The following is a 12,288-nucleotide window of genomic DNA, read 5'->3' on the forward strand; positions in this document are numbered from 1 at the left end:
TGGAAAATTACACTAAATCTTGACTCTTTTCCTAGTACAGACCTGGGATAAAGGTGTAAGAAATCAGATAGAATGTTAAAATTAATTTACTCTTTCAAAATAATTTTTCAATATGTACTATTCATATTCTTTGATATGTGCTTTCCTTGGGGGAAGATAAAGGGAAAAGGAAAAATACTTATTTAGGTCTCACTGTGCCACACATTTTACATACTTAAGTTTGTGTTGCCTTTTCCCTCTCTAGTCTCATGTAGTCATGGAGAGGCCATCTAGCACCTGGTTAAGGTACAGGGTGGCATCTGAGATGCCCATATTCAAATTCCAGTTTCAGTACTTAATAGCTTTGGAATCTTGGACAAGCCATATAATGCCTCTAAGCCTCAGTTTTATTCATGGGCTCTTGCAGGGAAGACATGAAATGCTATAGGTAAAGCATTTAGTACAGGGCCTGACATATAAACATTGGCTGTTTGTACCACCAGGCCAGGGCCAGTAAGGACAGGATTCTGTAAAGACAGGATTGATAATCCTGGGGCACCTGGGTGGTACAGTAGGTTCAGCGTCCACCTCTTGGTTTCGGCTCAGGTTGTGATCTCAGGATCGTGAGATCAAGCCCAGTTAAGCGTGGAGTCGGCTTGAGACTCTCTCTCCCTCTGCCCCTTTGCCCTCAGATGTGATGGATAGTGTAGCTGAATGTAGAATTCTACAATGGAAATAAGTTTCTCTCAGAATTTTAAAGGTACTGATGCTTATTTCACATTACTGTTGAGAAGTGTGATGTCATTCTGACTCCTGATTCTTTGTATGTGATATTGTTAGAGTCTTGAAGATTTTAGGATCCTCTCTTTATCTTTAGAGTTATGAAATTTCTTTTTTCTTTTCTTTTTTTTTTTTTGAGAGGGAGAGAGAGAGAGCACTCGCTCGCTCACTCTCTGTCTCTCTCTCTCTAAAATAAATAAATCTTAAAAAAGAAGGACAGGATTGCTAATCCTGATTTTTCCTTTGCTTAGCTTCACTGTGGTTTGGTGTAGTAGTGTACACCATAACACATATGTTGTGCATGTTGTCACGTGGTGAGTATTGTTTCTTTCTTGTTGAACGGAAGTGAAGGTTGTCTTTTAATTCTCTTATCTGTGAGGATCACTGTCCCATACATAACGTACTACTGAGCAGGGAAGCTGAAGCAAGAGCGTCAGCTTATGTGGGGCTTCATTGTTTGAACTGTGGTATCCTGACTAGCTACTGCAAGGTAAATAAACATGTTTGCTGAACTATACTGAGCTGAGCCGTTGTGGCATGAAACTTCTGGGGCGCCTGGGTGGCTCAGTCGGTTAAGCATCTGCCTTCTACTCAGGTCATGATCCCAGGATCCTGGGACTGGGCCCACCCCCCCCAGCCCCCCCAACCCCCCTCCAGTCAGGCTCCCTGCTTAGTGGGGAGTCTGCTTCTCCCTCTCCCTCTGCCTCTGCCCCTCCTGCCCACCGCCTCCCCCTCCCCGCCATTCTGCTTGCTCGCACTCTCTCTCTCTCAAATAAATAAATAAAATCTTAAAAAAAAAAATAACACTTCCTAAGTTAACACTTCTAAGAAGAATCTTCCAAAATTTTATGCCTTTTCTGCTGGTTGTATCTTAATTATAGTTACTTTTAAAAATCCTTGTGAGATTGATTTACCAAAAAATTCACAAGCAAAACGTCATTTTTGAGAGAATTAGCCAACACCTGAAGGGAAACTATTAGCAAAAACAAGTAAGTCAATTACAGTTTACTTAAAACATATGAAAAATCCATTATTTTTACATATAAAAGAATAAAAATGGGATTTCCTTAATTCTAAGATGTTACTATTATCAACAAAGAAAAGCCATAAAGAATAATATATATCATGTTAACTGATTGTTAACCTATATTTTTAGTTGGTGATTAAGAAAATAGTGTCCCAAGGTCTGAACACCACTTCTGCTCTATGTAAGATTCCTCTTATTTGATGAAACATTAAAAGAAAGGGAATGGGTGCCTGGCTGGCTCAGTTGGTAAAGTGTGCAACTCTTGATCTCTTCGAGCTCCATGTTGAGTGCAGAGATTACTTAAAAATAAAATCTTAAAGTAAAAAAACGAAATGGAGGTGGTGGTGATGAACCTAATGGTAGAATTGATCGAGTTAGTACAAAATGATGTATTGTGTTCTACATTTCTTCATGACTGCAACAGCATATATAAAAGGCAGAGACTTTTTCCTCCTATCTTGAAAATGTTCACTTGGCACTAGAAACCTATTGATTGTATTTCTCGTCTTCCCTCTACTGCCAACTACTCTAAAAAGTGACCCACACCTGCTCTCGAATTTCTTCAGCAGTCCATCTTTTTTTTTTTTTAAAGATTTTATTTATTTATTTGACAGAGAGACACAGCGAGAGAGGGAACACAAGCAGGGGGAGTGGGAGAGGGAGAAGCAGGCTTCCCGCCGAGCAGGGAGCCCGATGTGGGACTCGATCCCAGGACCCTGGGATCGTGACCTGAGCCGAAGGCAGACGCTTAGCAACTGAGCCACCCTGGCGCCCCGAGTCCATCTTTTCTTAACCCACAGCAATCTCATAAGGAAAAATAATTGTGGAGGTCACCGGTGACCTTCCATTCACTAAATTTCCTTGGCTTTCTGTAGGACTTGTTGCCTTAAACTTTTCCACATGCAGCTTCTCTGACATTGTTCCTATCCCTCCTCTGGTTTTTCCTCATTGTTTGCTTTGTGGGAACCATCTTCCTCTTTCTGGTCCCTATATAGGACTCTTCCTTGCAGGTCAATCCTTGGACACCTTTTTATTAGTGAAGAACTGTGTGACACCATGTGACACACCTCACAATGGATCTTGACACGTCACTGAATTTCAAGCCTCGGTTGAGAATTGCTGATTCTGAGATAAATGCTAACTCTTTCTCTGTCCTGCGGGGCTCACCACATTATTGGCCTAACTGAATTCTAGCCTTTTCACAAATACCAGTTTTGACCCATACAAGCCTTTGACCTTTACCTAGGTGCGCATGTCCGCTGGCCTCAATGATGCCCTGTTCATCATATATTCATGATTAGTGGTGGTGTTGAGACACAGGTAGGACCAGAATTCGGCTGTGCAATAAATCACTAAAAAAAAAAAAAAAATATCTCTATAATGTCTAATCACAATATACTACACAACCTTTTTGTATTTAATGACTGGTTGCTGAAGAGTACGACAGTCATAAACTTTATAAAATTGTTCTCTGTGATGAAACTATTGTTGGTAATCTTTGCCAGTATAAAGTGATTGATAAATCATGGTTTTTTAATGAAAGTAAAGCAAAAAAATCCATTTCCTGTAATGAGCCATGATCAATGATTCTGGATAGATAGTTCTTTGAAATGTAGCCTACTGGGGCACCCGGGTGGCTTAGTCGGTTAAGCATTTGCCTTCTGCTCAGGTCATGATCCCAGGGTCCTGGGATCCAGCCCCACATCAGGCTCCTTGCCCCTCTCCCTTTGCCCCTCCCCATGGCTCCTGTGCGTTCTCTCTCTCTCTGCTCTTAAAAAAAGAAAAAAAAAGAAAAAGTAAAACAAGTCGGACACCTAACTGATTGCACTACCCAGGTGCCCCTGGTATGATTTTTAAGAAGGAAATTAAAGTCAGGCTAAATAGAAGGGTATATATATGTGGCCAGAGCCCTTCCCCTTCCAGCCCCTCCCCTTCTTTACCCTTGAGAGTGAGGGAGTCTTGCAGCAAAAGAGCATCAAAATTATGCTTTGTAGATCAGCAGAAGCAGCTGCAGGGAGTTTTTTCCTGGTTTATAGGTGCTCTACTCTGAGGAATATAAGGGTCCACTGTCCACCTTCTAGGAAGCGGTGGGTGTCCTGAGGCTCTGATTCAAGGAGTGGCAGGATAGAGCTGGAACCAAGGAAGAGAGTGGAATAGTAAGCAGAAAGCGGAAGTGAGACAGAGAGAACTTTCATGTGCCCATCTGAGATGCATGCCTTACACACTGGAGGGCAACTCAATGAGGACAAGCAAGAAACATTTTGAACCTTTCTCAGGACTCCTGACAGTGGGTTCCGGGTTTGAATGGGCACTCTCCAGTGACACCTGTACCTCCTTCCCGACATAGTGATAAGTTACATGTGAAAGTCACTGGGAAACTGAGTGATACTGGTATCACTATGACAAGATTCAATTCGATATATATTTACTGAATGCATACCATGTGCCAGGCAGTGGGAACCTAAGGAAGGAAAGGAAACAATAATCATTGAGCCTTTGCAGCCATAAAGGGATGCTGTTAGTCAGATCCCCATATCATAGATCTCAAGGCCATGTACTCTTATTACGAAGGCAGTTTCACATATGTCTGTGATTGTTTCATTACCGCGTGTCAGGCTGTAAGCTCTATGAGAGCAGACAGCTGTCTTTTTCTTCTTCACCACTGTGTCTTAGAGCTAAGCATAGATTCTAGTATTGGACAGCCATCCAATACTGTTGATTGAATGAGTGCTACCATGTATTACCCCTTTGTGTGTGTATGTGTGTGTGTGGGGGGGTATTATCCCGTTTTATAAGTGTGGAAATAGCGACAAATACCCAAGACCACACAGAAGGGAGGATTCCAAACTGATGCAGGGAGGATTCCAAAACAGCTCAGGCTGACTCCACAACCCAGGGTCTTTCTACCACGTCATGCTCCCTTCCCGGGGTTGGAGGGGCTCAGACTGGTGGGAGAGACAGACAGGAATGCCTGTACCGGGTAAATACTAGCGACACGAAAGAGATACGAACCGGAGGCGGTGCGGCGGGGAAAGGTGGGGGTCCCCAACTCTGTTTAAATCCCGCCCACCCAGAGGAAGCAAAATTGAGTGGATCGGCTTGTGCATCCTGCTCAGAATCCAAATTGAGAGGAAGGTGGAAAGAGTTAGGACGCCCTGGGAAAGGAATGAGGGAGAAGGGAGGAGGAAGGGATGTCAAGAACAGGGGTGGCGGCAGTTCCTTCTTGCGTCGTGTCTGTTGCGGCGCAACACGATCCTTGGACCCAGCGGGGGCTGTCAAGGTGATTCATTAAATGGCACTTGGCAGCCGCGAGGCTAAGTTCACCTGCACAGGTGGGGCGTCAGCGCGCGAGCAGCTTCCAGACGGTGGCCTCATAAAATAGCTTCTCCCCAATCTGGAAGGGGTGGAGGGGAGATAAATAACGCTTTCTCGTGGGGAAGAGGTTTAGTAAATAAGGAATGTGAGGGCTCTGAAGAGAATTACAGTGCAAGCACCATGGCTATTATCCTAATCGGGCACCATTTCAACACCTCTCCCTTCAAGTCAACCAGCCCTACAACAGGATTTATTTTCCAATGAGCGAAATCCCCGCCCGCCAACTCCGAGCGGCTTGGATGAGAGCTCTGTGGGAAACAGCAGCGACGAGGAGAGGCTATTTTGGGTGTGGGAACGCGGAGGGAGGAGGGGCGGCGCCGCCAGGCTGGGCGCGGGTGCGCGGGGAAAGCCTCCAGCTCGGGCTGCCACGGCAACCGCGTCCAGGCAACGCGCCCGGAAGCGGCTCGGGCGGCGCGCGGCGGCTCGCGCCCCCCGGGAGCCGCGAACCCGGCCGGGCCGCGCGCCGGGCCAGGCGGCAGGCGCGCGCTGATTGGACGGCGCTCCCCGCGGCGCGGGCCCGCAGCCGGGCGCCCCGCACAGCCCGCGCCAGCGGCCGCCGCACCCAGCCGCGCCGACGAAGACATGGGCAGCCGCGGCGCGCCCGTCCCCCGCGCCGGTGAGTGCCGCGCCCCGGGCCCCCGGCCGGACGTGCTCCGCTCCCCGGCGGCGGGAGCTCCCTGAGACGGCCGGTGACCTTGGGGCAGCCGCCGGGAGACAGGCTTGGGGGGCAGAGAGAGAGCTGCGCGTGGCCCATGTGACGTGCTGCCGGCGAGAGGGTTAACTGCATGCTGACGCGAGGGGATGAAGTTGGGCACAGAACGCAACTGGCATTGCATTTTTGCGGGGGCCGGGGGGAGTTGCGTGCTAGCAAACCAACAGAAGCCGGGAGGGACTGTCGGGGGGAGCTGGGGTGGTGCACAGATTGCCAGGGGGTGCTGGTAAGTCAGCCGTCCCACTACTCAGAGCTGAGTGACCTTGGACAGGTTAACCTCTCTGCCTCCCCCCACCCCTTTCTCATTAAAAGGAGAGGCTTGGGCTCTTTGCGGTTCCACAGTGCTGTGGTACCATTGCACTGTGAGGTTAGAAAGGGCCCCAAAGTATGGTTCTGCAGGTACAGGATACACAGGACTTAATCATGTTTATTCGACAAGGGGATTCCATTAATTGGCTGTCAAAGTGGCAAGAAATCTCATCGTTTTATGGAAGATTATGGACAGAAAGCCGTGGGTGGCCCAGAGAGTGGCTTCTCAAGATGTCCAGCTGAAAACCTCTTGGGTGCTCTAAAAGTCACGAACAAAATCAGGGTTAAGCCTCCCGAGTTGTTCTTTCCTGGAGTTAATCTCATAGGAAACTTTGTATTTGAACAGGTAAAATCAAAACCCAATAGTGGCAGGCAGCAGCAAATTAAGTGAGTCATTTCTTCAATATGCACGAGGTTGTGTGTGTGTGTGTGTGTGTGTGTGTGTGTGTGAGTGCGCGCGCGCGTGTGTGCGCGTGCCCGGCTGCGCTCACGCTCTCATCTTAAAGTCTGTGTATGTCAATGACAGACATTATTTCATAGGAGTAACCAGAAATAATGTGAGAATGGTTTGAGTCCACAGAAGTGCAGCTCTCTGGGAAACAGGGGCAAACATTTGCAGCTTGCTCTTTAAATAGGAGTTGGGTTTGTGAAAGTAAATAGATTCTCTACTGAAAACCATCCCTAGGGTTTGCCCATTGTGTCCGAGGTGGGGGCCTTGTCATGGAGTGTGTGTCTGTGAGGAAGGTACTCCTGAGACGCAGTAGGCCGTGACACCTCTTCTATTTTTAGCATCAGCTGGTGCTAAAAAGACACTCAGGCCCCTTTCTATATTCTCATTCCATAAACTTCCCTATTCCAAGGAGGGGAAAGGGAGGAAATGCCTGGTCCCTCTCATGGGTCCTTGGGGTTGCCTCTTCTGGCTCTCTGCTTTAAAGCCACCCTTAATGTTCATTCCAATCTGATTTCATCTGTATAAAAATGTGGGTTGGAAAGAAAACATTTTCAGTGTTAATGAATAAGCTTCTGTAAGCTTGTTTACCTGATGCTTTAATAATCTTTAATGGTTTACATGTTAGAAATCTGATAGCATTCAGACAGAAAAATCCTTACTGCAGGAATTCAGCCACTAAGCCCTACAAATCTTTAATGAATCACACGTCATTACACTTGGAAACCTCGTGGACAAACTAGTCCACCTTCTCTCTCTGTAGGCCACTGGCCTGTGTGTCTCCAAACCTGCCTTTCAGTCTCTTGTTTCTCACATCCTGCAGCCATACTTCTGAATTTTCATTTTCCTCAGCCGAGCCCATCTTCTGTCCCTCCCCTAGCACCAGAGCCCGAGTGAACAATTTCTCTCAGAATAGCCCTCTCCCGTCTCAGTCTCACCAGAGCAGGGATTGGATTTCCTGCTTCTCAGTGCCACTTCCAGACCATTAACCCGTCACTAACAAAGTCTTCCGTTTACAACGTCATGCTGTCTGCTGGTGCCCCGTACCTTCCTTCTTATGTTCTGGATCAGTGCTTGCCAAACCTGGTGGCTCCTTAGAATCACCCGGAGTATTATGAAAAATGTGCGTCTTTAGACTCTCTCAAATACACCAAATGAGAGTCATCAAGATGGGCAAGACCTACAAATCCTTATTTTAAAAACAAACCCAAAAAGAAGAAGGAGGAGGAAGGAGGATGGGGAGAGCAAACAGAGTTCTGTGGGCGATTCCGATGTACACCCAGGTTTGGCAAGCACTTCCCTGATGCTACAAAAAAGTAACAGACAGATAAACACGGGCAACTAGCTTGGTTCTCTTCTCTACCTTGTTTCTTGTCTGTGCCTTTGGGGTTTATGCTGAGGTTCTATTAACTCATTGATCTTGAAGTTCCTCAACGTCTTCAGCATCAAATCCTATGGCCTTAATGTCCACTTTACTTCAACCACTCACATTTTGGACTTGTTTAGTCTTGGGAGTTTTTTCCACCTTCAAGATCTGGACTTAGCCTGCTCAGCTGATTCTTAACACTTACAGCACTGGATTTTAACCATTATTGAAGACTCTGGTCCCTTAATTGCTTGATGTTCCAATCCCTCTGTGGCTCCATTTCTCCGCTTGGAGTCTAGATGTTGCCAGCCATTTCTCTTCTGTCTGGAATCCTGGAATCTTTATTCTTAACATATTGGGCTTCTCATATTCCAGTCCTCAATCCAAAATCACCCTCATTATCTACTTTTTCTTCTCCCAGCCTGCCAAGTTACCCAGGAGAAAGTCACAAAGACCTGTGGACTGGTTCCACTGCAAATTTATGCTGGCTCTAATTTCACCTAGGTCTTGCTTTTCTATGAAAAAAAAAAAAAATACCCATCTTTTATTAACTCTCAACTGCATTCCTTTAGAGGTTGTGCCAGATTTTCCCATTCCTTACACTTCCAGTTTCCTTTCAGCAGATAGCCTTTTTTCACTGAAGAGATGAAGGATGTCCACATCCTGGTTTACTGCCCTCTGCCTCAATGTAAGCTCTCATTGTAACCACCTCGCCACCCCAAACATTTTTCTTTCTTTTTTTTTTTCAAAGATTTTGTTTATTAGAGAGAGAGAGAGAGCATAAGCAGGGTGAGGGGCAGAGGGAGAAGCAGACTCCCCGCTGAGCAGGGATCCTGCTGCAGGGCTCGATCCTGGGATTCCGGGATCATGACCTGATCCTAAAGCAGACGCTTAACCGACTGAGCCACCCAGGCCTCCCCCGCCAAACATTTTTCTTTACTCATCTTTGTCCTTCTTTATTTCCTCTTTCTCTGAGGGAACAAAATCTCTACAAGTCCCCTCCCATAATTGACCCACATATACTACACACTCTCCATTCTCTGGACTTTTCTCCTTCTTTCTTGCCTCATGTAGGAACTTGCTCTATTATTCCCTTTATTCAGTTTCTTTGGTCCCTCCTTACTCTGCCCAACTCTCACCCCACCATATACACAAGTCATCCTTCTCATGATAAAATAAACTGTGCTAGAGTCCCAGCTCTGTCCACTAGAACTTTCTGTGATGATGGAAATACTTTGTACCTGTGCTGTCCAGTATGATCATCACTAGCCACGATGTGACTACTGAGCACGTGAAATGTGGCTAATGTGACCGAGGAACTCAATTAATAGTTTTTGTTAAATTTTTTAAAAGATTTTTATGTATTTATTTGAGAGCGAGAGAGTGCACACATGAGCAGGGGCAGAGGCAGGGGGCGAGGGAGAAGCAGACTCCCCACTGAGCGGGTAGCTGGATGCAGGACTCGATCCCAGGACCCTGAGATCATGACCTGAGCTGAAGGCAGATGCTTAACCAACTGAGCCACCCAGGCGCCCCAAGGTTTTGTTAATTTTAAATTCATTTCAAGAGCACACGGGGCGATGGCTATGGAGTCTGGCAACATAGTGGTGCACCCCGCTGCTGTGTTCAGATGTCTTCCTTCCGGGTTTCCCTCCTTTGACTGCCCACTCACTTGTCTGGCCCCACCCTCACCTTTGTGCTCAAACTGCTTTCTTGTAGGGCTCCCGCAGCGGTGTCCTAGTTGCGGAGCTGAGGCCTTTGCTCTGTCTTTCCCTCCTTGATCTGCCCTGCCACCTGCTGCCCAGATCTCTCTCTTTCCTTGTCTCCGTGTCACTGGTTATCCACGCGCAACTCGATCCTCACTGTCTCCTGTTTACCCCTGACTTCCAAACGTAGGATTTTGTGGGGTCCTGTTCTTGGCATTCTTCTCTTCCTCTGCTGGCCTCCTGCCTTCTCTCTGTCCCAGCTGTCAACTCACCTTGGGGCTGACGTTAGTTGTCATTGGGTGGTTGCCCACGATTCACTTGCATCCTGTTCTTTCGACCCTGCTCCGCCTCTGTGAGGCACATACTCCCAACATTTCTGTTATGCCGGTGAAGGACTTGGAGCAAAGAGAAATTAGAATAACTGAGTCCTTGACCGGTTGTGAAGGAGCAGACCTGGGAAAGGAATTCCGGCAATCTGACCCGAGAGCCTACTTTCACTAGGCTTTCCCTAGGCCTCCAGAGGCCTGCCCTCTCCCAAATCCCATTCGGAATCTGTCACCCAGAAGCCCGACTGTTTGGTCTCTAAGCAGCTCTTCATCCTGGCTTCCTTAAATCACTTTCCCCTTTTTAACTTTTTATTTTGAAATAATTCAGATTTACAGAGAAGTTGCAAGAATAATTTAAATAATTTGCATCTTTAACCCAAATTCTATAAATATGAACTATTTGCCCCACTTGCTTTATCCTTCTCTCTTTCGTGCTCTCTCCACACACACACACACACACAGATATACACACTCATGCACACACATGCACACACACATATGTTGTTGTAGTTTTTCAGAGCCATTTCAGAGTTAAGTTATAGACACGATGCCCCTTTACCTACCTCCCCCAGTACTTCAGTATTACTTCCTAAAAAACAAGGACATTTTCTTGCATAATGAGTGTCCAAAATTGAGACATTGTCATTGATTCTGTGCTGTTGTCTAATCTAACGACCTTGCGCACGTGTCACCAATAGCCCTAATAATGTCCTTTATAGTAAAAGAGGAGGAAAAAAATCTTTAAATCTTTTGCTCTGTTAGTTGTCATGCCTCTTTAATCTCCTTTCGTCTGGATGGTTCCTCAGTTGTTCTTTGTCGTTCATGGCCTTGACGCTTTGGAAGGGTACAGGCTGTTATTTTGTACAATATCTTTTAACTGGGGTTTGCCTGGTGTTTCTCATGGTGGATTTCGGGAGGCACCCCACAGGGCAACCGTGTGCCCCTCTCACTGCATTCCCTAATGATTTCTGTGCCTGGTGCCATCCTCTGTGACCCACTCTTGATCGCAGTGGTCATTCTAACTTCTCTTCGCCACCCTCCCACATGCAGTTGGCCATTGAGTGTGGAGGTGCTCCCTGCACAGTCTCCCTCAGTTGCTCACTTCCTCTCTGTTTCTACTGCCTCCCTCCTGTTCTAGAAGTCGACGCCTCTGCACACAATCCCCGCGGCCCTCCACCAGGAAGCCCTGTGCCGGGAATTTCCACTAGTTGGCGCATCCTCCACTTTGCCCTCCCTCCACTCTTTCTCGTGCTGCCCTGTGTCCTTAACTCATCCCTTTGAATGCCCAGCTCAAATGCTTTTCTCGATGGCCTGGTTCACACTAATAATCCTGCCTTCGGCTCAGAGGCGAGGCCTGGTATGTACCACTCACGCGGCAGGTACCAGCCTCTCTACTCTTGCTTGGTGGCCTGCCTGTTTTATTTTCCTGTCGACTTGGAGCTTTGGAGTGTGGGAGCTGTGTCTTGATCAGCACTGTTGAGGCTCAATGAGTATTTACTGACTGGACTCATTTCCTTGATGAAATCAGGTAGCGAACTGTGCAGGGTGATCATAGAGTTGTCTGCTAGCACCTGGTATGTGATGGTGGGTGTGAGACCCATGCCTTACTCCAGGACTCAGGTAGATGGGAGTTCAAAGTAAGGCCTTTTAGCAAAGCGACGGATAATTGGAAAAGGTACTAACGTGTTGTAAGTGGAGTAAGTGATTTTCCCCTGATGACACCTGAACCTTGTGTGTATGTGTCAAGACAAAGAATTGGCACATTTGATTAAAAAAAAAAGAGTAGGGCGCCTGGGTGGCTCAGTTGGTTAAGCGACTGCCTTCGGCTCAGGTCTGATCCTGGAGTCCCTGGATCGAGTCCCGCGTCGGGCTTCCTGCTCGGCAGGGAGTCTGCTTCGTCCTCTGACCCTGTCCCCTCTCAGGTGTTCTCTCTCTCTCATTCTCTCTCTCTCAAATAAATAAATGAAATCTTTAAAAAAAAAAAAAAAAGTAGAGAAACCTAACATAGCATATTAAAATGGCCCATCTATTTCTTCACACCCCAAATGAGCAGCGGCATGTGTGAGGAGCAGTTTCTCAGGCTCGCATCCTCCCTGGGAGCCCTCGGACCACCTGTTTCTCTCCACTTCATTGTCTAGCCACCTCTTCCCCCTCTGCTTGCCCAGCAGCGCTGCCTTTCTGCCTTCACTCTTTCCCCCCCTTCTCCCTTGTTCTCCTTCTGCCCCTTCCTTTCTCTTAATAACTCTTCTGCTTTCATCCC

The 12,288-nt window shown here is 47.0% G+C and overlaps 1 protein-coding gene across 2 annotated transcripts in view; it reads left to right on the plus strand.

The window, feature by feature from the left end:
• Positions 1–5,687: 5,687 nt before the first annotated feature.
• The window catches only part of FAM81A (family with sequence similarity 81 member A), a 78,420-nt gene continuing 71,819 nt past the window's right edge, over positions 5,688–12,288 (plus strand). The window contains exon 1 of one of the 2 annotated variants that reach the window (XM_032417134.1): positions 5,688–5,777. The gene's annotated coding sequence lies outside the window, so the exon portion shown is untranslated. The remainder of the gene's footprint in view (positions 5,778–12,288) is intronic. The other variant, XM_032417135.1, reaches the window with a different exon arrangement.

This window comes from Phoca vitulina, unplaced genomic scaffold, assembly GCF_004348235.1.
Source record: "Phoca vitulina isolate PV1807 unplaced genomic scaffold, GSC_HSeal_1.0 scaffold20, whole genome shotgun sequence".
In the NCBI taxonomy this organism is placed as follows: domain Eukaryota; kingdom Metazoa; phylum Chordata; class Mammalia; order Carnivora; family Phocidae; genus Phoca; species Phoca vitulina.